Source organism: Protopterus annectens, chromosome 4.part1 (assembly GCF_019279795.1).
Source record: "Protopterus annectens isolate FY-2018-M chromosome 4.part1, PAN1.0, whole genome shotgun sequence".
Classification (NCBI taxonomy): domain Eukaryota; kingdom Metazoa; phylum Chordata; order Ceratodontiformes; family Protopteridae; genus Protopterus; species Protopterus annectens.
The window spans coordinates 215334836-215362055 of NC_056734.1; positions in this window are offsets into that span (position 1 = coordinate 215334836).

Sequence of the window (27220 nt, forward strand, 5' to 3'; positions counted from 1 at the left end):
GACACAGGTCATTCTTGACACAACATAATTGTAGGCTTTTGCTAAAAGACTACTATACCTAAGCATGGGCAGTCATATGTACATGGTCAATGATGGTCCTCGGGTGCCAGTCATGGGGCACCCCCACAGGCTACATGCTGTCAGTCCTGTGGTTCTACATTATCAATATCCCATATAGGCAGATGGCATGCTGTACCATCATCTGAGTAAGGGAAGTTCTAGATTTGTTGACTTTCAACATAGAACTTCTTGTCACAGCACACATATATGTTTTCAGCATTCATACCAGGGACCACATCAAGCCCTGAGACCACTGGCCACCACAGTACACATCATGGCAGTTCCACCCTACAACTGAAGAATGACACCCACTTACTCCCCATAAGGTATAACCAAACTGTGTGGCTATCACATGTTCCTCTTTTGACCTTAGCCACTATGACTTTATTGCTGTCATCTATCATTATAGTTTCTCCACTTGTACAAATAATGATGATGACTGTGCCCTCCCCAGCAACTAACCTGTGTGGGTAAAGTAATCTCTGATGCACTGTATGGTGGGTCCAAGCACTGTATTGCATAGCAAAGGTCTGATAATGTATTTGTGCATTGTCTGTATCATAGTCCATCATTGCTGCCTCATTGCCACCTCTTTACAAGTACCACCATATCCCATGCCCACTGCTGCATTGCATGTGGTCCCTTGCTGCCTCTTCCATCTTAGACTGGCTGACCTGCTCCTTACCTGTTGCTCCATCAGATATGATGAGCCCTTTTGGGATGTTTCCTTGCTGATATAGTTCTTTTTTTTAGCAATCATGTTGGGCAATATGATGCAAATATTTGGCTTCAGGCCTTGAATAAATATTGCAGTGCTGCCCTGGATGAATGGAGACAGTAGAAGCATTCCTTAAGTTAACTGAAAACACATTCCACCATGTTTCATATATATTCATGCATTGTATTATATATAATTTCTGCCATGGTCTGGGGATTACAAATGGAGGTCATCATCATTGGTTCCAATGCATATCTGACATCCAGTGGAGGCAGCCTTGGAGATGAGGGAGTGTATGTCCTTCTAGTTGATATATTTGACAATGTGTGCATCAGGAGGGGTCATAATGTGAATGTGCATGCAATCAATGGTTCCCTTGATCACATAGAAATAAGTGATGGTATAAAACACCGGCATAGTTGTGGCTCTCTCCTCTGCAGTTTATGGGAACCATATATTTTCCTTCACATGCTGGAGAACAGTGTCAAAAAAGTAGTGTATGATATGTGAGACTGACACCTACAAAATTCCTAGCATGTCCCCTGTAGGTCACTGAAAGTCCCCATTAGCTAGGAGAGTTGCATACTGTAGTGGCAACTGGAATGGTTGTCCCAAAATGTCCCTGGATTCCACAACAGGGCAACACAATTCATCAGCCTCCCATATGGCATCCTTATCCACATGAAGGCACTCTATGGTCTGCTAATCAGTTAGGTGCTGGTAAGTTAGATTCTGATATAGTACCATCTGCATCTGAGCAGAGAGCTACAGCACACAATTTATGGTTACTGGCTCCAGTAGTGGCCGTAAAATATGTTACTCTGCCATGGCTACTGTTACTGCAAACATTCAAGCCTCTTGTACACCTGTAATTCCTGGCATCCAGAATATACTAAAATCTTGATGCAGTGCACTTGCTTTATACATTTCTGGATTGCTCAATCACGTTTAGTGGCATCATTTGCATATTTGCTGTCCCTCATTTGAATCAACTTTCATATTATTGTGACCATTAAGTGGCCATTTGCATATGCTGCATGCTGCACTGTTTTGATCCTAATGTGGCTGTGCTGCTTCACCTCAGCCCTGCATGTCCCTGCTTTGCACACTATTTTACACAGAACAGTGAGCTGTTTATGAACACTGGCTATACTTTTTCACATCAAAATTTATCAGTCTACAACGTAAAACATTTTTCCCACCAACACACTCACCTCAGTGTGTAAGTGTTGCCTAAACAAGTAATTTATGTATAATTCTCTAATTTCAGTTAAATACTTACTTTACAAAAGTTTTCCTAAGATTCTTCTCCAAAATACTATCCTCATTTTGTTTCTACAGTATTACTTCTGCTGTATGATGCCATCCCAAGAAATGGAGCATGTCCTGCCTTAACACTTTTCATTTTCATGTCTTTGGCAGCTACAGTTTGATAGGATTATTTGAAACACAAGCAGTGCAATTTTAATGTAAAATTATAATCTGACAACCCATAAATTCTTATAAGTTAGTTTGAATCTATTACAAAATTCAGAGATAGCTTCTTTTAAATTAGTAAACAAAATGCATAATTCACTAGAATGAAAGTGAGTCAGCAGAGCAGAATTAGAATCATTATATGTCATTCACCGCACACTGCTACACATTGACAAATTCCAACTGACACTTAGTGGATGTCACAGTGATGGAATGGTTGGCACTGTTGCTTCACAGTGCTTGGTTTTCCAGTTCTGTTCTCAGCTGGTACAATGTCTTGAAGGAGCCTTCACACCTTCATTGTGTCTGTGGGATTTTTGCCCGATGCTTCTGTATTCTCCTGCATCCTAAAGAAGTACTGGGAGTGAATCAGTACTCCCTTAAATTGTCCATAGGTGCATGTGCATTGAGAAAGTGTGTGTGTGTGTGTGTGTGTGTGTGTGTGTGTGTGTGTGTGTGTGTGTGTGTGTGTGTGTGTGTGTGTGCGAGAGACAGAGAGAGATAATCTCGACTTCCTTTTCTCAAGTGTTCTGGACAAATCCAAAACTAATGTGAATGCTACACTAATTAATTTATGAAGTTAATACAACAATATGTTTTGCATCAACATGCATTGTATGAATAATAACTATGAAACTGTAATATCTGACATCATAGACTGGCTGTAATCTTCAGTGATTTACCAGAAAATCCAAAAATTATGAGGAAGAGGCAAAAATATATATTAAAAGCAGGGTCAGTTGCAAGTTAGTATGTGTGTGTCTTGTAATATGCTGGATGTGCTGACACCCCATCCAGGACTAGTTCTGGTGTCTTTTACTCATTGAATACCAGGATAGACTCAATCTCTCCTTTGCCATGAATTGAATTAAGCAGATGATAGGAAACTGATGATTTAACTGACCTCAGTGCATATGATTTTCAGTATTCTTTTAACACAAAGTCTTACTAATGGAATATTATAATCTGATTATCTGATCTGCCTGACTTTGTGAACTGAATTTGAGTGAAATACTTAATATAAACACTGCATTAAGAAAAAAACAGTCAAGAAACTGGAATACAAGTCAATGTTAGTGAAAGGATCCAAGGCATCATAGATAGTACCAGAGCAGCCATTCAATCTTTGTAACCTACAGTACTTCTAGTTTGTCTAACATTCCAGGGGAGAGGTAGTCAGATCCCCTGTCTAACCTGTCCTCCTTTTTGGCATCTTATTTTTACTAAATGAATCACTGGGCATAAAACTTAATGAAACATGCTCACCATCTACTTAGGCCTTCTGTCATGTCTTCTTGAAGAAAAAGGTAGCCAACAACTCATAAATCTAAGAACAGTTTAGACATAACATGTCAGTAGTTTTTCTTTTCATTACAGTCTGACTAAAAGACTTTTCATATACTCTCAGTTTTCTCAGTTAATAGCTATCTTCTTAGTTTAGTACTGTAACAGTAAAACATTTTAAATATGAAAACACTACTGCGACAAGAAGGAAATAAAATTATCAGGCATTTAAACTTCAGAATCAGTAACAATTAATGAGTTAGTGCTTTCAGCCTAAAAGGTCTTAATCACAATGGCTTTATTTTCACATTCCATGCTTATATAACACTACACTGCTCACAAGATGAGTCACATGACAAGTCAAATACTAGCAGCACTAAAAAGTGGTTAAAATTATTTACATCTTCTTCACCTACGATTTTTCTTTGAAACACATTTATAGTTAATGCTACTGTTCAAATCTGGAAAAACACTAGAATTCAATTTGATTTGCCATTTAATTTCCCTATATTCTAATGCATCATTCGTATTATAATTAAAAGCACTGCTAACATGATCAAATACATAAAATATAAATCTTTTAAAGTCAATTCAATTAAATGAGTGTTTAGACATTACACTCAACATGTTTTTTGTTTTTACAGCATAACAATGCCCACAAATACATTTTAAAACTGTCTGTTTGACAAACATAGACTGCATTACACGTGATGCACTTTGCTATCTACAGTACATATCCTGACTTGCACATAAAATACCCTGTACTCTGATAAGAAATATTGGTAAAAATAGAAAATAAATTTGAGTTTTCTGAAATCTGCCTACACATGGAACTAGGCTGACACTTTATTGACACTATATCTGATACCATCAGTAGTGTTGTCCCTTTCTAACAGAACCTGGATGCTTTCCCTTTTTTGTGTAAAAATCTTGGATTATCCTCCAAAGTCTACCAGATTTCCTGGCTGCCTCTAAGTATACCCCAGTTATTTGTAAGTACATTCTCCACTATGTACACTATTGGCATACAAGTTGTCCAGTGCACTTGTTGGTCATCTTTATTGTTTTGTACTGCCTCTATTAGGATTTCATGTGACTATCCCCTCAAAGCAAATCTGTCATGCATAGCATTTAACAGATTATCAGCTTCCCTAAAAGTCTGTGGTTAACTATTTGATTCTGTTACTGTTTAAATTGCCCAGATACATGCTGCTGTAATGCTGTCTGGCATTACTAGCTGTGTTCTTAAAACTGATGGTAGTGCCTAATGTTCTATTTTCTGCTTTTTTTATAAACCTCTACATCCAAGAAAGTAATCCTGCTATGAATCTCAGTCAAAGAAAATCTTAAAAGGTGGTACTATTATTAATTAATGTCTTAAAATCTGACAAGTTATCAGTACTATATTCCCAGTTAAAAAATATCATCAATAAAACAATAATATTTATTTAAAAATATATACCCCAAAATTTGACTCAAAATATATATTTCCCAGTAGTCCATTACCAATTTGGCATAGTTGGTTACCATTCTCACACCCATTGCAGCACCTTTTTTTCTGATGGAAGTATTTTCCCATAAAAATTAAAAAAAAATGTTATTCAATACCTGATCTATACACTCTGTTAATAATTTGACTTAATTTACGGTATATTATAGATTGTACACTGTTAGTCCTTATATAACAAAAAGGAAATGGACTTCAAACCTGTGTCATGGGAAATAACCATAATAAGGATCGTATATCATTTGCAACCAAGATGTATGGTTATCTTACTATAATGCTTTTTATTTTCTCATAAAAAATGTGTCTGTAATTAAAATTGTAGTGCTAACAACTAACTTAAATAAAGATCTGTCAACAAATTTAGATAATAGCTCTAGATTATATATTAGAGATGAAATGCATCTGAGCGGCGTCTTTTCTGTTAACTTGTAGACTTTTGCAATGCCAAATATCTTCCCAGTACTAGATTACTCAACTACAAAAAAAAATCATGTATCTGTTTTGGAATAACACCATCCACAAGTCTGTCATTCAACCAGATATCAACATGCACATATGAGTTTCTATTCAATTCAGTGATACAGATTCATAAAGCAATGTGTCACTGTTAGGTTCATAGGTTCATATGTGTGTACTAGGCTAATGGCCCAGGAGCCTTTACAAGCCTAGCCCATAGGATTACCCTGGCATCATGCCACCCAACCTTAGTTCCTAGTGCCTCTGTCAAGTAGAGCCACTGGAGTGATCCCTGGCATGAATTTTCTATTTCCCATCCACTCATCAAGATTTCTCTTGAAGAGGGCCAGTGAGGTGTGCTTCATGACATGTATGGGAAGTCTATTCCATACCATGGGCAATCTCTGAGCTATTAACTTGTCCCTCCAGCATGTTCTGTTGATTGTGGTAATGAGGTTGAGGTCTCTGGAGCATGTGGTGTGGAGTGATTGGGATTTCTTTATAAGTAGCATTTCTAACAGTCCTGGGTCAGACATGGCTTTGTAAGTCAAGCAGGGACCACCTCTAAGTAGGAGATATGAGACCGAGAATAGTTGGGAGTTTTAAGTCTGTCCATAGAGGACAAGTGTTAAGGCCTAGGATCCAGGCAGGTGTCTAGTGAGGTACATGCCAAATGGGGCATTTTACTCGATGACTGGCTTAATGGAGGGAAGAGTAGAGGGAAACAATGACCTCTTTCTTCCTGGATGCAAAACCCTTAGTAATGAGATGTGCCACATAGGACTTTCTGACCACAGTGACAACATGGTGGTCAAAAGAGGCTGCTGTCAACCTGTGTTCCCAGAGCTCTTATAATGCCTTCTGTGTTTGGTGGACTACCGTCAATGTGGTAATTCAAGGGAACCAGGTTTTTCCCAAAGGGGATGAAGACTTTTTTTGGCATTATGTTTAAGGCCAGGCTTCTGACACCAGTCGTTGGTCTCATTGAGGCCTTTCTGCAGGATGTCAACATCACTTGGGGAGTTAATAATAGCCCCCAACATGCAATCATCTGCGAAGAGTCCCTTCATGTTGGCCTGGACTTCAGACAAGTAGATAACAAACAGGAGAGGAAGTAGATACCAAACAGGAGAGGAGTAAAACTGGTCACCCTTTGTTAAGGGCCTTAAGGTAGCTGTCAGAGTGACTGATGGCAGTGGAACTACCTTAGTCTTGGCAGAAGTGGCAAAGCTGGTAGACCTGTGCCAGAGTTTCCAAGGGGGGTGGGTATGTGTGTAAATCAACATGCAGATTGTGTCAGCTAGATTCTGGCAGAGACACAAAGCACTGGTTGGGCAAAAAGGGTGCTGGAGATCTTGGCTTAGTCATGCGGCTGAGATCTCAACAATACAGCTGTGCCACTGGGGAGTCTTATTGGGAATCTGGAGAAATGCGAAGTCAGCCCAGGACTGACTGATCTCTGTGTTCTCTTAAGGGAAACTGCACTTGATATAGAGGGCTGTATCTGGAAATACTGTGTTATCTTCCCAGTGAACGTCCCCCACAGGTGCCAGTAGAGAGGACAGAGGCTCTTTGACTACTGGTCCAGTGGTGGGTCATCACAGTCCTCAGGGAACAGTATTGCAGAGAGTTGCTGAACCAAAAGCAGCTCTGCTCATGAAGTTGCATCTAATTTGTAATGAGTTATAAAAGTATGACCAGTGGACCAGGTGGCTGCTGCACAAATATCATCAATGGAAGTTCCAGAACAGAAAGCAGATAAAGTGGCCAGTTGAATGAGACTTGGGTGCCTTTGGTGGGGGGAGGCCTTGTAGAAACCATATACAGGAAATGCAATTAGTTATCTATTTGGTTGGCCAATGTCACTTTAGAAATTAAACAGCCCAGTCAACTATGTGAAAGACAAAATTGGTCCACTTTTCTGAAATATTTTTTCAGTGCAAGTAGAAACATAGTTGTCTATGGACATCTAGAAGTAGTAACATGTTCGAAAATTTTGGAAAGAAAAAAACATTTACTAGTTGATTTATATTCGATTCAGAAGCCACTTTTGGTAGGAAAGAAGGACATTTTTCTGCTACTACCTGATTGAGAGATCACTTGTAAGGCATTAGAATGGACCTGCTGAGCTTGTCCACTAGTACGCTGGACTTCCTTGGAATGTGCGTTACTACTAGAAAGCAACTGGAGATGATCACCCATTGCCAGATACTCATTGCTTCTCGACAGAGGGGGTAACAGCCTGTAGAACCAGTCTAACAGGAGGTGCAGGATGAGAGAGATTTTGTTGAACCTGGTAGTGATTACATGATGCAGGGATAGGGAAGCAATCCGACTTACTGTATTCAAATGAGCACCGATGAACTCCAGGCTCTGTACCAGTAGTAGTTTTGATTTGGAAATGCTGATGGTAATACCTAGAGATTGGCAAATTTGGAGCAAAATTGTCTCTCATGATACATATATTCCTGTGACCTATCATGTGAATCATCATGTGACTCATCATGTGACTATTGTAGCTTTATATAAGCATGAAAAGTGAAAATGAAACCATTTTAGGTTGAAAGAGCTAAATCAGTGATTCTTTTGTTATATTACATTTTGAATTTGGACATAGTCTTGCTTCTCAATGGATTTAATATGTCATTTTCTCTGCATTTTTACCTTTTCACCTTGTGGAGACAGTGTTGGTTTCCAGAGGTTTATTTTTAATCATGTCCAGCATTGCTTCTAGCAGCACTGAGAAGGGTCATGAGGAAAATTTGGAGGAAATTCCTGGTTATTCAAATCCATTGGATGTATCCCAAGGTAATAATGCCACTATAGTTAAAGAGGAGAAAACAAAGAATTCGATTACTATGGCCTCATTGCCGAAATATCTTTAAAGAGACTTCAGACATTACTAAGATAATGATATCTACACTGAAAGCAGTGTTGGAGCTTAGTGAGAACAATAATGGCAAAGTATCCCAGATGGCACTGCCTACTGTTTTTTTTAAGACAACATAATCCTTTTCAAAGACTTAAAATCATCTTTAATGAAAATCAAAAAATTTCAATAGGGCATTTTTTTTCAGTCACTGTTTATTCAATAGAAGGGTGCCAAAAGGTTTAAATCACAACATAAATGGAATGGTATATTTTCAGAGGTTGTTATGCAGAAATGGAAAAGTATTATTGAGACAGCCATTTTAGCTTATATTGAACTGTTAAAGAAATACAGTGACACTGCTCTAAAACAAGCTCCTCAAATGGACTGATACTCATATGGACACACTTTTTTTATCAGCCACTTAATTAAAAATAGAAAAAAATTAATCATGATAGAGAAAAGAGTATTAGAACAAAACGAGTTATTAATGAACAGAAACCCAATGGTGGAAAGAATACCATCATCTAAGAAAACAGTAAATAATAAAGTTAGCAGTGAGATTACTACATTAGAGCCATGAGAATCTGAACGTTTTTTCAGGGTCAGTGTTCAGCAGCCCCCAACCCCCACCCCCATTAAGAAGATTAGCAGAAACAGCAGGAAAACAATGAAGAATGGGGACAGAGAGAAAAATTAACTCCAGGGTTTTTATTCCAGAAGGAATCAAGAACTAGAGATTAATCGTCCAGCCCCCCCCCCCTCCATCATGGAAACAAGAACATGGGCAGAAGTTGTACAGCAACCACCAAGAGTCTTTCTATGTTGGTAAAACAAAGGGTTAAAGATGTATTTATGAGCATTATTTTCCTATAAAGAGTAAAGCATGCTGAATGCATTGTCTAAACACTCAGTTAACTATGTTGGCTTTAAAAGATTTATATTTTATGTATTATATTATGTTACCAGCACTTTTAATGATAACAGGGATGATGAATTCGAATACAGGGAAATGAAAGGGAAAAAAGCATTGAACTCAAACATTTCCCCAGGTTTGAATGGTCATATTAATTATAAATGTGTTTGGAAGGAAAAAAACATAAGTTAAGAAGATGTAAATAATTTTCAAAGCCTTTTAGTGGTGTTAGTATGTGACTTATCATGTGATTTACCTTGTGAATGATCATGTGAGTACTTTAGTGTTATATAAACATGGAAAGTGAAAATGAAACCATTCTGATGAAATCCTTTTTTAGGTTGAAAATGCTAAATCACTAATTGTTTTAATATAATAATTTTAAATTTTGGACTCTGCCTTTCTTCTTAGTGGATTTCTGCCTAAACAGCAAAGACCTCCTAAGCAGATATTCAAGCAACAGCCACCCCTCAACAATACCCACAAATCACATATCTCACAAAATCAAAGTGCCTCACAGTCACAGCCCATAAGGCCAAAAAACACACCAAATACACTTGTTATAGGGGACTCTATTGTCCGGCACACTGATGTCCCACTCACCAGACTGAACAAGGAGAAGGTCACTGTAAGCTGCCTGTCGGGTGCCAGGATCTGCCACATAATGCAAGCACTCAGGTCACTCTAAAGCAAGTACAAGTATGACTCCGTCATTGTCCATGCTGGTGTGAATGACCTGAGACATACCTCCCCGGACTACATGAAAAGAGACATAGAGGAGCTCTCTGACCATGTAGCCCAGGCTGGTATGTCCCTGACCTTGAGTAGCATATTGCCCTCACCAAGAATGAATGATGCCACAGTATAAAGACAAAATGATCAGTTTCAATAATTGGCTAAAGTATTGGTGTCATTCAAAGGGGATCCAGTGTCTGTCAGCCAGGGATGACATGCTCGACAAGCCACGTTGCTTCTCTAGGGACAGCTTGCACCTGTCACCCTTAGGCTTTCGTATACTGGCCAGGGCTCTTGCCACCCCCATACTGCCTTTTTTAGGCAAGGCTCAAAGGACAAACCCACCTCCATAGACAACCCAAAGATAAAAAAACTAAAGGTAATGCTACTCAATGCCAGAAGTCTAAACCTCAAGATGCACGCACTCGAGACTCTCCTCAGTATGGAGAAAATCGATGTCTGTGCAGTAACAGAAACCTGGTTCAAGGCTCCTGAGAGCACCCCAGCACTACCAGGTTAAAACTCATACCATGCGTTTCGGCCCCAAAACTCGGACCGAAGCACAAAAGGAGGGGGAGTATCTATATTCATCAAAGATACCTACACCTCCAGGTTAGTGGCACTGCACGAAGCATCGGAAACCATCCATGTGCAACCAACAGCGGGCAAAACTGCCTTTCAGTTTGTAGCCTGCTACAGAACACCCTCCCTATTACAGGAACCCCACTTGACATTCCTGAGAACACTGGAGAATATGAAGGTCTCTCCAGACACTATGTTATTGGGTGACTTCAACTAGCTAAACATTGACTGGGAAAACTACTCAAGCCCAAACACCCTTGCCTAATGGTTCCTTGAATTTATAAACTCTAACGCAATGGAACAACTGGTCACCACTCTCACAAGAGGGAACAACATATTGGACCTGGTCATCACCAACATGGGGACTCTATGTTCCACACCAGAGGTAAACCCCTCATTGGTAAGATCAGACCATAAACAAATTTCCCTAGACATCCATATCCCGTCCCCACCCCCAGCCAAGGAAATCACTGTAAAGAATTTCTCAAAAGCCACCTTTGCACTTCTCAAGACTGAGGTGGAATCCTTCAAAGCCCCTGGGCCAGAGGATAATACAGCCCAATCCACAGAATCCTTTACAAATGCATTCTATGAGCACCTGCAGGAATGCATGGATCGTGCTATCCCAAATAAAACCAAGACTCACTCCTCCAAAAACAGGAGACTGGTCTGGTTGACCCCGGCCATAAATAAGCTATACAACAGAAGGAGGAAGCTACTACATGACAGAGCAAAATCCCAAAAAGGGAAGGCATCTCTGATCAGTATTAGCAAGAAACTTCGATCCCTCATAAAATTATCAAAGGCCAGTTTTGAAAGAAAAATTGCCCTAGACACTAAAGATAATCACAAGGCCTTCTTTAGTTATGTCAGAAACATGGGCGGAAACTCCCAGATATGCTCTGAATTGTTGCATAACGGTACAAAATATACCAAACCTACAGACATAGCCAACATCCTGGCAGACAGATTCAGTGCAAACTTCTCCCCCCCCCCTTCCCCCCCAAAGGAGAAAACGCCTATCCCAACTGAATGTAACCTCCCTGACATCACAGATGCACAGGTGAAAGCTGCCCTCTCCAAAGCAAAAAACACAGCATCTATGGGACCGGACGGTGTCCCAGGCTGTGTCTTACATGAGCTCCAAGAAGAACTGAACCCTCATATTAAGTCACTGTTCAAACTTAGCCTTACTACAGGATATGTACCCAAAGAATGACGTACAGCTACAGTGGTCCCACTCAACAAAGGTGGTGCCACAACAGACCCCAGAAACTATCGCCCCATAAGCCTGACTAGTCTGGTCTGTAAAGCTATGGAGCGTATTATCATGGAACTCATAAACAAAGACATTGGGAGCCTCCAGACACTGGACCCTACCCAATTCAGCTTTGTTAAGGGCAGATCTTGCCTCTTAAACCTAGTTGATTTCTTTGAAACAGTTACCAAAGCCATAGATAAGGGCAGGGTAGTCCACAAAGCCTACCTGGACCTCGCAAAAGCCTTCGACACAATACCCCACTCAGGCATCATAAATAAGCTTACCAGCTTAAATATCAACCCCTATATCACAAGACGGGTTGCAAACTGGCTCAGAGATAGAACCCACATGGTCAAAATCACAGGTGCCATGTCCGAATCCAAACCAGTTACAAGTGGTGTCCCACAGGGCTCAGTTCTGGGACCTCTCTTGTTCGGTATATACTTCTCTGAGGTTCAGACTAACACGGGGGGGGGATTATGGCTGACAAAGTTCGCAGATGACTGCAAACTGGGGGTCATAATCGAATCTCCAGCTGACACAAGCATCCTCCAAAAGGGTCTCACAGAGATGGACGCTGGGTGCCAGAGCCACGGCCTCAAGCTAAATGCTAAAAAGTGCATAGTCATCCCCTTTGGGAAAAACAAGGTGCCCACAAATTACCACATAGGTGGTAATCCATTAAGTACGGAAGAAGTAATTAGAGATTTGGGGACCAACGTAGATAGTAATCTCTCCTATGATAATCACGTTGCCAAAGTGGTTAGAAAGACCTTCTATATAGCCCACCTTATCATGAAAGGGTTCGCATCTAGATCAAGAGAGGTCATTGTGCCCCTCTACTCATCACTCATCAGGCCCATAATTGAATACAATGCCCCTTTTGGGATGTACCTTACCCGACACCTGCAGCAACTGGAAAGACTCCAAAAGTACCTCACCAAGAGGATCATGGGCTACAAACAGATGTCCTATGCAGCTCGACTAAAGAAACTCCAGCTCTACTCAGTTGCTTACCGCCTACTCAGAGGCGATCTATGCCTGACGTACAAAGCCATGTCAAATCCAGAATTAATGGACATGCTCCACCTTAAAAAATCCAAGTCCATTAGAGCTACCCGCTCCAGGAACCTAAACCTCAGCACAAAAATAAATAGAACATGCTGGAGGGACAGATTAATTTCCCAGAGGCTCCCCTCACTCTGGAATAGAATCCCAATTCATGTTAGACATAGCCCCTCGCTGACCCTTTTCAAGTGAAATCTGGACGCGTGGATGGGAAATCACAAATTCACCCCGGGATCTCTTCTGTGTCCCTGCTAGACAGAGGCACAGTAAACTAATCTTAAAAGGGTACCTTCTGTGACCTACTTTACAGAGGCACAGTAGGCTAATCTAATAGGGAGGCGGAAGCCAAATACACTCTGGCTAGGCTTATAAATGCCCTAGGGCAGATAGCCTAGTATCTACCTATGAACCTATGAACCTATAAGGTATTATGTTTCCTATGTTTGGATCTTTTATACTTTGTGGAGACATTGTTGGTTTTCAGAAGTTTGTAACTATACACAACACTTGCTTGGAAAACTCAGGTTGATAGACTAAGCTCATATCTGTACTCCCTCAACATGGCATAAACTTGTTTTTAGAAAGTTTCTTTGGTGCCAGCAACTAATTTCTTCTCTGTGTTGTCCATAGACCCTTCTGTAGTACTGTTATCTGTTTGTCATAGATGATTTATTCTTCTGTGATGAATGGCTAAGTTGTAACAGAACTACTTGAAGTAGTTGCTGTTTGAAGTGGTTCATCCATTTGATTTAGTTTCAAATTCAGATACAAGATTTGCCTATTGCTAGTGTGGCAGTTTTGGTGGAGGTAGAAAGTATTAATTGTACCATAAAACATCTACACTGGGATTCATTAAACTTTTTTGTCCATGCAGGAACAGTGTAGCCATTCCTGCATGGATTATGGCTGCTGATCGATTCAGGAAACAGCTGCTCTGACGTGCACAAGCCAGCTGGCATTGTTCATGCATAGAAAGCCATGCAGAATGCTAATTACCCCATTTGCTGGTGAAAACCATGTAAATGAGGTGAATTAATGATTTAGGAAGCAGGCAGGCATTCATGCAGGAACAGTGCTAGTTGCAGAAATGCATTTGGTTACTAACCGAACACATTTCTGTAAAGAGAAAAAGAGAGGCATGACAGCTCAAATAAAAGCATGTATTATAAACTTTAGGCATGACAATGGCCACATATATGGCCATTGGCATGGGAAAGTGTTTAATTTAATTAAAAATCAATGTATTTTTTTTTTTTTGGCACATCTCGACCATGATAGGGAAGTGGTGCGCAAACGGGATCATGCTGAAAATTAAAAAAATGTAAAAACTCAATTTTAGGGGAAATCTGCATCTTGCCATTATAGTAAATGGCATGCAGAATAAAAACATTACCAGGGAACACTGGTTGTCAAGGGGAAAGGCTCCATGTCAGAGCAGTAACTATGGACTAAGGCAATGGGGTATGCAAATGAGGGAAAATTTACTGAATCACAAAATATTCTAAGTCCACACACTGCACCTAACCGTGTAGGTGCTAGAACAGGAGAGTGTAGGCAGGAGGAGCAGATAATATAAAAAGGGGGTGTGTTATGCTTGCTGTAAGCACATTGGAGCTTCATTGCCTGGGTTTGCACTTAGCTAAGCACAGCTAAGAAAGGAAGTGTGTGTCTGAGGCTGTAACATCTTACATCATGAAATAAAGAGCGTGTTCATGCCAGGGAGGGCCGTTTCTGCTAAAATCTGTTTACCGTAGCTAAACGGGTGTGCACGGAGCACACTGGGACTTAAAAAAAATTGCAAATAGCAGCACTGTTTACATTTAGGCATTGGGTTTGTGTGCCTTGCCCTGGGGATTAAAAGGGACAGAGATGAGAAGGGGAAAAGAAAAAAAAGGAAATAGCAAAATACAGCCACTCAAATACAAGTAAAATAGCTGGCAGGTGGAATGTCTCAAAGTCAGCCAATCACACAGGCATCATCTGCAGAACACCACTATAAACTATGCAAACACCTTCCAGTCTGTTTTTTCCCACAAAATCTGCATAATAGGTGTACACATATGGGGGAATTTTAACTGACAAAACTAGCAAAAAATTTTAGGGGCTGCTGTTGCTTTGATCTATCAGTATGTGCAAGAGACCAAGGGCACTGAGGAGGATAATGCTGACAACCAACTCAGACTGAGGAGGAGGAGAACAGTATTCAGACCCAGGGTAATCTACCAGGGCTACATGACCTGGAGATAGTAGAGTGCTACAGGGTGGACAGGGACATACTTCAGCAGCTTGTTGAGCTGTGCCAGCCTCGCCTCAGACCAAAAACCAACAGAAGGGATCCCATCCCAGTAGATGCCAAGGTATATGTAGCCTTAAGAATACTAGCTACAGGTACTTTCCAAAGACCAACTGGGGATATCATGGGGGTCTCACAGGCATTTGCATCCAGGATACTCCACTAGTTCCTGGATGCCATGCGACCACATGCCGCTGACTACATTTACTTCCCCAGCACCCGTGAGGAGAGGACCAGCAATATGCATCTCTTCCACCATGTAGCAGAATACCCAGAGGTACTGGGTGCCATAGACTGCAGGCACATCCACATCAAATCACCACCCGGTGACCAGGGTAGGGTCTACCTAAACTGCAAGTGGTTCCACTCCTTCAACTGCCAGGTCATGTGCAATGCCAAGGGCATTATCATGAATGTGTGTGCTGGCAGCCCTGGAAGCTATCATGACTCCAACATCTGGCATTCATCACAGCTGTACCAGGCATTTGCCAGTGGGGACCTCCCATGTGGCCATCTGGTGGGGGATGCTGGCTATGCACTGGAGCCATGGCTGATGACATCCATCAGAAATGCACACACATCCACACATGAACGCCATAATGAGGCACACACACAAACCATGATCATTATAGAGCATGTGTTTAGGATCCTCAAGTCACAGTTCTGCTGCCTTGACATATCCAGTGGAGCCTTGCAGTACTCTCCAGCCACGTGTGCACATATGTTTATATTATGTGCCATGCTACACAATATGATCCTGCGGAAACAGCTGCAGCAGGAAACAAAACATGGAAGGGCCATACAGCCCCCTACCATTGTCAAGGTCTCCACAGGCACAGAGGGACTCAGAGGAGGAATATCCTGAGCCTGCCCCTGTAGGCATATGGAAGCATGCCCAGTATGTCCTGTCCTTGGCAAGGAGGCAACCCATAGCACATACACTGACACTGTAGGGCCCAAGGGACTGATATCTCTCTTGGACTCGCACACACAGTAAAATGGATGCCAAACATCACACCACCCATATCTTACCATGTATAGGCAGTGTACTGTGCACATCCGACACAGCCCTCAACCATCATCCTCACAACTGCCTCAGGCACACAGTAAGTCAGTCTTCTTAACAATAAATGAATGGAGTAAAATGTTCTGATAGCATATCTATGGTATTGATGCAAGCATGCAAGGGAATAGGGTGGCTTACTGGGCCAGCAGCAGACAACTGGCAGCACTGTGGGACAGCAGGAAGTGTATTCCTAGTACTGACTTACCCACACTATGCAGTAGCACCCTAGTTGACAAATACCACTGCAGTATATATGGTGAGCCAAATAACCGGGGGGGGGTCATAGGTCACATGCATGGATGTAAAAGGGGGGTCCCATACCCACCCCCAGCCTCACTCAGCAGATCAGCTGTAGAAAATCATACAGAAATGTCTGGCAAAGCCCCCCACATGGTAAAATCCATGAAATTCCCACCTACAGACTTGCACAGTGATATCACAGCAGGTCTGGCAGTGGCATTATGGCTCAGAAAGGAAAGAAGTCTGAAACTAAAAATGTTTATGCCAGAACAATCTGAACTGTGGTTGATACTGTTATGCCTGTAGTCTCATAGATAGGGCACACCACTATGCTAAATGGGACCAAAATGTTAAGCAAATATCAGCACAGTCTCTGCAAATATGTATTGTGTACAGATGTGTCACCTCCTCATAGTCCCATAGAAATGCAGTAGCATGTCCCTAGCCTTAAGCAGCATCCAGCTGTCAACTAGAGTGATAGCTCAACCTAAACAGAAAGCAGTTGTCAGTAACACCCACAGTCAGTTTACTGGTGCCACCCCAGGGGTGTCCACTGTTGGCATCCTGGGAACATATGATCATCAGAATGCACTACCTTGCTACAGATGGACCACATCTGTCACACCTGGCATAAAGGCCTTTAGCAAATGCCCATGCCTCACCCACAGTGCCATGTTAGGGAGTGTCATGGGGTCCATAACACCAACATAACACAGTCTACAAAATGCAAAGAAAGGCCATGCTGCTAACTGCTAGGAGCAAACTTGTCAGTGTAGGAGAGCCAGAAATCTTGACAAAGCCATGAATAATGGGGTGATAATGGTCCGAAGAGAAGGACTCCTTTGAAATACTGCTCTAATAATGTTAGAAAGTTGATGGAAACATTGTATTAGCATGGAATGTCTGAAGGGTATGAAGTTTGAAACTGCAATGTCAACTGTCAGTAATACCTGACTTCAACCCTAAGTGACTTGCAAAACACTTTTCCTCGAAAACCACACTTGCTTGGGTAACCAGCCAGCTATATGAGTCATGAATCTGGACATTCTGTGATACTCTATACAGTCGACAGGCAGGGCTAGGAGTCTAAACATGGGAATGCACTCACTGCAGGCAGTCCTCATCCTGGAAGATAGTGATATGTCTGCACCCACAGAACCCTAGCCACAGCCATGGGGAGTAACACACCCTTCCCTGATCACTCATCCTATGCAATATCCTGACCCCAAAATGTGGCCAGCCAAGCAAAATGAGGTGGGCCATACATATATGTGAGACACACACACACACACACACACACCTCCAGACTGGTCAAACAGTCTGACACACACAAGACCCTCCAAGTGCAGTCAACCTTTGAAAAGACCACTATGCAAAGTACTGGTAGCTATAGGTCAACATATCTGACGCAGGACACCCCCCACATATATTTTATCCCTTACAAATATATTTGGAGTCTGCCTGGCACCCTGATCCTGGCTGACTGATATTACCCAACCATGGACTGGAAATCAGAGAATGCCAGAACAGAAATGCACAGAGATTCCACCATTGTAATATATTACCAAGGTGCTGGACAGTTTCCACAGCTCCAGCAGTCAATTGGTTGTAGGCACACCTATCAACAGGCTGGATTGTGCAAGAATACATAGCATTTGGCCCATAATATTGGTGTGTGCATCATCCATCCTGTATTCCTTTGGTAAATCACTGTGATGATTTGAGGAGGTATGTCATGAGGTACTGAAACAATACATGTCAGTGTCAAATGTCATATATGTCAGATGTCTGCTAAAACAAACCCTGTAACCCTAGCAATTCATACATTATTGAGAGAAATAGTCACAATCACTGTATGGCCCATTGTCTCCCCATTTTGATAGGCGATCTCCAGATATCCTGCACCAACAGGTTGAGAGGTATGGCTGTAGCACAAAACAAACCAGACTGGAGTACAACAATCCCTGGAATAGAGTCCCACATTTAGTATAGAAGATCACACTGAGCATACTCATAACTTAGAGAATTGTCAGTAGGATAGGAATTAACAGGCCTTCCCACCCAGTGCACTTCCCATTGCCCTACTTTAGCAGTCCTGAAGATGTCTCTCACCATATAAGTCCCTTTCATCAGGCTTCAGCCCACAGCCCTAAAAGCTCTGTGGTATGTGCAATAACTGCGTAACACTATAGAACAAATAACAAGTTAGGTAGGAATTGTAATCTCAGTCCTGGCAAATATAAAAGTGTGTGTGTGTGTGTGTGTGTGTGTGTGTGTGTGTGTGTGTGTGTGTGTGTGTGTGTGTGTGTGTATAAGTTAGAGATTTTGGGTCAGTTCAAACCCAGTACACTTCCCCTTTCCCTACTTTAGCAGTCCTGTCGATAACAATCACCTGAGAAGTCCCTTTCATCAAACCTCAGCCCTATAAGCTCTGTGGCGTGTGTGATAACTACATTATCTGTATAACTGCATTATCATGGAACTTATAAACAAAGACATCGGCAACCTTTAAACACTGGACCCCACTCAGTTTGGGTTCGTGAAGGGACAATCTTGTCTCTTGAACCTGATTGACTTCTTTGAATCAGTCTCCAGAGCTGTGGATGTGGGTAAGGTGGTCCACACAGCCTATCTAGATCTCGCCAAGGCCTTTGACACCATCCCCCACTCTGGAATCATAGATAAGCTTACTAAGCTGGGCATTGATCCCTACATCACTCGATGGGTTGCCAACTGTCTTACTGACAGACCCCACACTGTAAAAGTAGCCGACTACAAATCCATCTCCAGACAAGTAACAAGTGGAGTACCTCAGGGTTCAGTCCTAGGATTGCTCTTTTTTGGCATTTACTTCTCTGAAGTACAGGCCAACACTAAGGGACTCTGGCTAACAAAGTTTGCAGATGACTGGAAACTGAGAACCATTATTGAATCCCCAAATGATGTGGATATTCTACAAAAGGGCCTTACAGAAACAGATGCTTGGTGCCAGAGCCATGGGCCCAAGCTTAATGTGAAGAAATGTATAGCTATCCCCTTTGGGAAAAAATATGCACCCGTGAATTACCACATAGGTAGCAGTACACTAAACACCAAAAGTTTCATAAGAGACTTAGGGACACATGTGCACAGTGGTCTCACCTTTGATAACCACATCTCCACAACAGTCAGGAAATCCTTCTATGTGTTAGACGTCATAACTAAGGGTTTTTTATCCAGAAAAAAAATGAGGTCATTGTCCCACTGTACTCATCCCTCATTAGACCCATTATAGAATACAATGCCCCATTTGGTATGTACCTCTCAAGACATCTACAAAAACTGGAAAGGCCACAGAAATACCCCACTAAAAGAATCACAGGCCTAAAACAGATGCCCTATGCTGACCATCTAAAACACCTCCAACTATACTCTGTCACATATCTTCTACTCAGAGGTGATCTCTGCTTAACATACAAGGCCATGTCAAACCCAGAGCTGTTGGTCATGCTACACTTAAAGAAATCCCAATCCCTCAGAGCCACATGCTCCAGGGATCTAAGCCTTGTCATCACAATGAACAAAACATGATGGAGGGATACGTTCCTGAACCAGAGACTCCCCAGACTCTGGAATAGATTGCCCATACATGTCAAGCAGGGCACCTCTTTGGCCCTCTTCAAAAGGAACATTGATGACTGGATGGGAGATAGGAAATTCACCCCGGGATCACGTCAGTCTCCCTGCTAGACAGATGTCCAGGGTAGTAAATATTGTGGGAAGAAATAGCCAGGGAATTGTTATGGCTAGGCTTGTATAGGCTTGTATAGGGGCTGATAGCCTAGTACCAACCTATGAACCTATAGAACAAATAGCTAGTTAGGTAGGAGTTCTGACCTCAGACTTGGCAAATGTAAAAGTTTGTGTGTGTGTTTATAAGTTAAAGCTTTTGGGTCAGTTCAAGACAGTACACTTCCCAATTCCCTAATTTAGCAGTCCTGCAGATATAAGTCACCTTAGAAGTCCCTTTCATCAAGCCGCAGCTGTATAAGCTCTGTGGCGTGTGTGATAAATGTGTAACACTATAGTAGAAATCACTACTTAGGTAGGAGTTCTAATCTCAGTCCTGGCAAATGTATAAGTGTGTGTGCGGGGGGGTGTTTATAAGTTAAAGCTTGTGGGTCAATTCAAACCCAGTACACTTCCCATTGCCCTACTTTAACAGCCCTGCAGATAACAGTCACCTTAGAAGTCCGTTTTATCAAACCTCAGCCCCCAGAAGCTTTGTGGCATGTGTGATGACTGCATAGCACTGTAGTACAAATAACTAGTTAGGTAGGAGTTCTAATCCTAGTTCTGGCAAATGTGTGGGTATATGTGTAGTTTAAAGAATTTTGTGGCCTCTCTCACCCAGTAAATCACACATTGCCATACTTTACAAGGGTTGGTGTTGTTTCTCACCTTAGAAGTGCCTTTGGGCAGAATTCACCCTATAAGCTCTGTGGTGCAAGCATAAGAAACTTACACAGAAATTGTAAAGGGCAGAAAACAAGTAACCTATCTACCAGAGAGATGGAAGCCTTGAATGCACTCAAGGCTCTACCGGTCTGAGTTATTAAACCGGATAAAGGAGGAGGTCTGGTGATTATGGACAAGAGTGACTATATAGGTAGAATGGAAGTTGTTCTAAATGGTGGGACTTATGAAACATCATGTATTAATGAGATGAATGTAGCTTATAGACGGGTGAATTCTTTCATCAATGACATGTTTATTGAAGGGATGGTTGATTTGAATGGCTTTAATTATTTATTGAATCTCAATCCCAGTATTCCCTCATTATTTGGTCAACCCAAAATTCATAAAAACCTGCACAACCCTCCTATGAGAGCTTTAGTCAATGCAAAACCACCTATTGCATATGCATGTGCTAAATTTGTCGATTCTCTTTTGAAAAAGTATGTGGCTGTGGAGGAACAGATTTGTAAAGATTCTTGGGCCATTTTAGCTTCAATTGCGAATTTTGGTTATCATGAAGATGTTATGTTTCTAACGATTGATGTTGTTGACCTGTATTTCTCCATACCACATGAGATTGGCATTGATTGGGTTGTTGAAAGGTTGTTACACCATGGTGCTGTGCGCAAGGAGATTAGATTATTTCAAGAGTTAATGGACATTATTTTAAATAACAACTATGTAATGTTCAATAATAATATTTACAAACAAGTAGTGGGAGTAGCCATGGGTTCACCATGTAGAGGGAGCTATGCTAATTTAGTAATGGCTCAGTGGGAACACCAGACAATTTTTTGTAACAACAGGCAGATGGAGAAGGTTAAACTATATACCAGATTATTGGACGATGTCTTTATTATGTTCAAAGGGTCTGTGGATGATGCTAAAGAGTTTATACAACATCTGAACAATAGTACACCATTTTTGAACTTAACATATGTATTTCACGAAAAAGTAATTACTTACTTAGATGTGGATCTAAGGAGAGATGAGGTTGAGAATCGGTATGTAGCGAGAATCCATCGTAAGAACACTTATTGGAACACCATGTTACATTAAACTAGTTGCCATCCTCCTCATCAGAAGAGATCTGTGCTCAAAGGGCAACTTGTTAGGGCTGCGAGAATGACCACTGACATGCTTAATTTTTTGGATGAATGTGAGATTTTAAAAAACATGTTCATCAGTTGTGGTTATCCTGAACTTCTAGTACTTGAATTAATAGGTGAGGAACAGACTAAAAGAAGTACAGGTTTTTATCGACCTATCCTTGCTGGTAAACAGAGAGTCAACCATGTACATTCTAGTCCTATTAATGTATCATCACCCCTTCTTAATGTAGAACTAGGTGAAGCTGAAGTTAGTTCTACAGCTACTAAAGCATGTAAAGAGTTTAAAAGTTTTATTACTGTGTATAACTTAGAATCTAGTGATTTGAGAAGTATTCTGGATAGAAACTGGAACCTTTGGTTATTTGAGAAGGGATTAGTAGAGAAGTTGGGCAATTGCCCGACTGTGATTTTTAGAAGAGGTAGGAATTTAAAGAACTTTGTGGAGACAGAAACAAGTATTTCACACAGAATAATTGGCACTGATAAATGTGAATCATGTAATTATTGCAAATTCATTTCAACAAGATCCAGTTTCAGTGTGGGAAAGAATAAATACCAGACGAGAGGTAGGTTTAATTGTAATTCCAAAGCAGTAGTGTACCTGGCCTCCTGCCAACTGTGCCCTGCATTTTACGTAGGGAAGACTGACAGGAAGCTTAGGGATAGGCTCTATGAGCATGTATATGTTAGGAAGAAAAATTGTTTAAATGCGTTGGCAAGGCATTGTAATGAAAATCCTACCCATAGTTTTCTGTTTAGGGTGATAGATCAAGTTACCCCTATTTTAAAAGGAGGCCCTTATCAACTTTTATTAGAGAAGTGTGAGTTAATTTGGCAGTTGAGGCTAAATTCTTATACGATTCCAGGTCTGAATGAAATTACTTCACTGTCATGCATTTTAAAATTGAAAAGCCTCCTGCATTGAAAATGTTTAGGCTAATGTGTTGTATAATAGGTTAGCATTTTGTTTAGTGTCATAGATGAATTGTATTTTATTAACTTTATATGTTTCTTTTATTTAATATGTAAATGTTATGAATTTTTATTAATAGTGAGGAGCGTCCTGAGACTACCTTAGCCATTTAGTATTTGTTTGATTATTTAACTTTATGTATCTTGATGTTCCCATTGGCTAGTTGGAATGTCAATCTTTTTTAAAAAAATGTATTTAACACATTTGTATTGCACAGCTGATTTGTCTGATGAAGTCTACCCACTTGTTAAGGTAGATGAAAAGCACTTCACATCTACTTGGAATAAATTCTGTGGTGTATCATATTCGTGCATAGTCACCACAGTAGATTGTTCCATGCCACCACCCACCAACTGTCTATTATCTGTGGCCACTGGTGACAGGGTATGTGTGGACATTGTGGCTGTGCTCGGGGATAGGTTTGACAATAGTGGGATGCCAACTGATGGCACAGATTCAGCCCCTGACAACTCCACCTGTGCCTCAATATGAGTATCATCATGGTCAGAGTCTGCAGAGACACTGACATCAGTATCAGAGCAGGAGAGACCGCAGCCACCATGTCCACCTGTGAGGGAAAAAATATGTAAATTACTACCGGCACTATAAGGTTTCTGGTACACACACACACACACACACACACACACACACACACACACACACACACACACACACACACACACACACACAGGTGATGTGCATCAAAGGCATTACACAAACCTCACATCAGCCTACTGGGAACATTCACGACACACAGTCAGGCAATAACATCCACACTCTGGACAGACCCTCAGCATCATGCAGTGCAGCCCTTTCCAATTACTGTTACTACTAATATACACCTCTGGGATATGTGAATGGTGTTAGTAGGTGATGGCCCTTCACCTAGCACACACAGCACCCATGTAAATTATTGCTGTTCACATGTATAGCACTGTGGCAACTCCTTCAGAACATACCTCCCAACTGTACAGGGTTTAGTCTGTTCCTCATAATGCCTGTGTTTGTCTGATACTTTACTGTGTTGACCTGTGGATTGGTGCCAGTAATTAATGTTGTAATTTGAGGTGCAGACTACATAACGCGCAGTACATGTATGTTAAAACAAAGCTGGTTACTCAAACAACTTCCTAGGCTTACAGTGGATATAGTAAGTGCACACACACCTGTTAACATGCCAGGTTTTTGTGATAAATCACATGAGACCTCAGAAATCAAATCATAACAATTTGCCATCATTTCGTATGACATATAACCTGTGCAATCCAACTGTAGAACATACACATCAGTAACAGGTAACATAGGTTCATAGGTTCATAGGTAGATACTAGGCTATCTGCCCTAGGGCATTTATAAGCCTAGCCAGAGTGTATTTGGCTTCCGCCTCCCTATTAGATTAGCCTACTGTGCCTCTGTAAAGTAGGTCACAGAAGGTACCCTTTTAAGATTAGTTTACTGTGCCTCTGTCTAGCAGGGACACAGAAGAGATCCCAGGGGTGAATTTGCGATTTCCCATCCACACGTCCAGATTTCGCTTGAAGAGGGTCAGCGAGGGGCTATGTCTAACATGAATTGGGATTCTATTCCAGAGTGAGGGGAGCCTCTAGGAAATGAATCTGTCCCTCCAGCATGTCCTATTTATTTTTGTGCTGAGGTTTAGGTCCCTAGAGCGTGTAGCTCTAAGGGACTTGGATTTTTTGAGGTGGAGCATGTCCATTAATTCTGGGTTTAACATGGCTTTGTACGTCAGGCATAGATCGCCTCTGAGTAGGCGGTAAGCAACTGACTAGAGCTGGAGTTTCTTTAGTCGAGCTGCATAGGACATCTGTTTGTAGCCCATGATCCTCTTGGTGAGGTACTTTTGGGGTCTCTCCAGTTGCTGCAGGTTTCGGGTAAGGTACATCCCAAAAGGGGCATTGTATTCAATTATAGGCCTGATGAGTGACGAGTAGAGGGGCACAATGACCCCTCTTAATCTAGATACGAACCCTTTCAAGATAAAGTGGGCTATATAGAAGGTCTTTCTAACCACTTTGGCAACGTGATTATCAAAGGAGAGATTACTATCTACGTTGGTCCCCATATCTCTAATTACTTATTCCGTACTTAATGGATTACCACCTATGTGGTAATTTGTGGGCACTTTGTTTTTCCCAAAGGGGATGACTATGCACTTTTTAGCATTTAGCTTGAGGCTGTGGCTCTGGCACCAAGCATTCGTCTCTGTGAGTCCCTTTTGGAGGATGCTTGTGTCAGCTGGAGATTCGATTATGGCCCCCAGTTTGCAGTCATCTGCAGACTTTGTCAGCCATAATCCCTCCGTGTTAGCCTGAACCTCAGAGAAGTATATACTGAACAAGAGAGGTCCCAGAACTGAGCCCTGTGGGATGCTACTTGTAACTGGTTTGGATTCGGACATGGCACCTGTGATTCTGACCATGTGGGTTCTATCTCTGAGCCAGTTTGCAACCCATCTTGTGATATAGGGGTTGATATTTAATCTGATAAGCTTATTTATGATGCCCGAGTGGGGTATTGTGTCAAAGGCTTTTGCGAGGTCCAGGTAGACTGTGTGGACTACCTTGCCCTCATCTATGGCTTTGGTAACTGTTTCAAACAAATCAACTAGGTTTAAGAGGCAAGATCTGCCCTTAACAAAGCCGAATTGGGTAGGGTCCAGTGTCTGGAGGCTCCCAATGTCTTTGTTTATGAGTTCCATGTTAATATGCTCCATAGCTTTACAGACCGGACTAGTCAGGCTTATGGGGCAATAGTTTCCGGGGTCCGTTGTGGCACCACCTTTGTGGAGTGGGACCACTGTAGCTGTACGCCATTCTTTGGGTACATATCCTGTAGTAATGCTAAGTTTGAACAGTGACTTAATGTGAGGGTTCAGTTCTTCTTGGAGCTCGTGTAAGACACAGCCTGGGACACCGTCTGGTCCCATAGATCCTGTGTTTTTTGCTTTGAGAGGGCAGCTTTCACCTGTGCATCTCTGATCAGGGAGGTTACATTCAGTTGGGATAGGCATTTGCTCCTTTGGGGGGGAAGGGGGGGAGAAGTTTGCGCTGAATCTGTCTGCCAGGATGTTGGCTATGTCTGTAGGTTCGGTATATTTTGCACCATTATGCAACAATTCAGAGCATATCTGGAAGTTTCCACCCATGTTCCTGACATAACTAAAGAAGGCCTTGTGATTATCTTTAGTGTCTAGGGCAATTTTTCTTTCGAAACTGACCTTTGATGATTTTATGAGGGATCAAAGTTTCTTGCTAACACTGATCAGAGATGCCTTCCCTTTTTGGGATTTTGCTCTGTCATGTAGTAGCTTCCTCCTTCTGTTGTATAGCTTATTTATGGCTGGGGTCCACCAGACCAGTCTCCTGTTTTTGGAGGAGTGAGTCTTGGTTTTATTTGGGATAGCATGATCCATGCATTCCTGCAGGTGCTCATAGAATGCATTTGTAAAGGATTCTGCGGATTGGGCTGTATTATCCTCTGGCCCAGGGGCTTTGAAGGATTCCACCTCAGTCTTGAGAAGTGCAAAGTTGGCTTTTGAGAAATTCTTTACAGTGATTTCCTTGGCTGGGGGCATTGATGGGATATGGATGTCCAGGGAAATTTGTTTATGGTCTGATCTTACCAATGAGGGGTTTACCTCTTGTGCGGAACATAGAGTCACCCTGTTGGTGAGGATCAGGTCCAATATGTTGTTCCCTCTTGTGGGAGTGGTGACCAGTTGTTCCATTGATAGTAAACTCCATTCATAGTAAATGAAATAGGTACAATAGGCTGGTTACATGAGTATGCACACCCTTAAAGTAATACTCTGTTAAAGCACCTTTTGATTTAATCACAGCATGCTGTCTTTTTGGGAAGGCATCTATCAGCATGGCACATCTTGACTTGCCAGTGTTTGCCCACTCTCCCTTGCAAAACACCTCCAACTATGTCAGATTGCAAGGGCATCCCCTGTGCACTGCCTTCTTCAGGTCACCCTATATATATCTTAGTGTACATAAGTGTGGGTTCTGACTCCGCCACTGCAGAATGTTGCATGTATTCTGGTGAGGCCATTTGTTGGTTGATTTGGATGTAGGGTTTGGC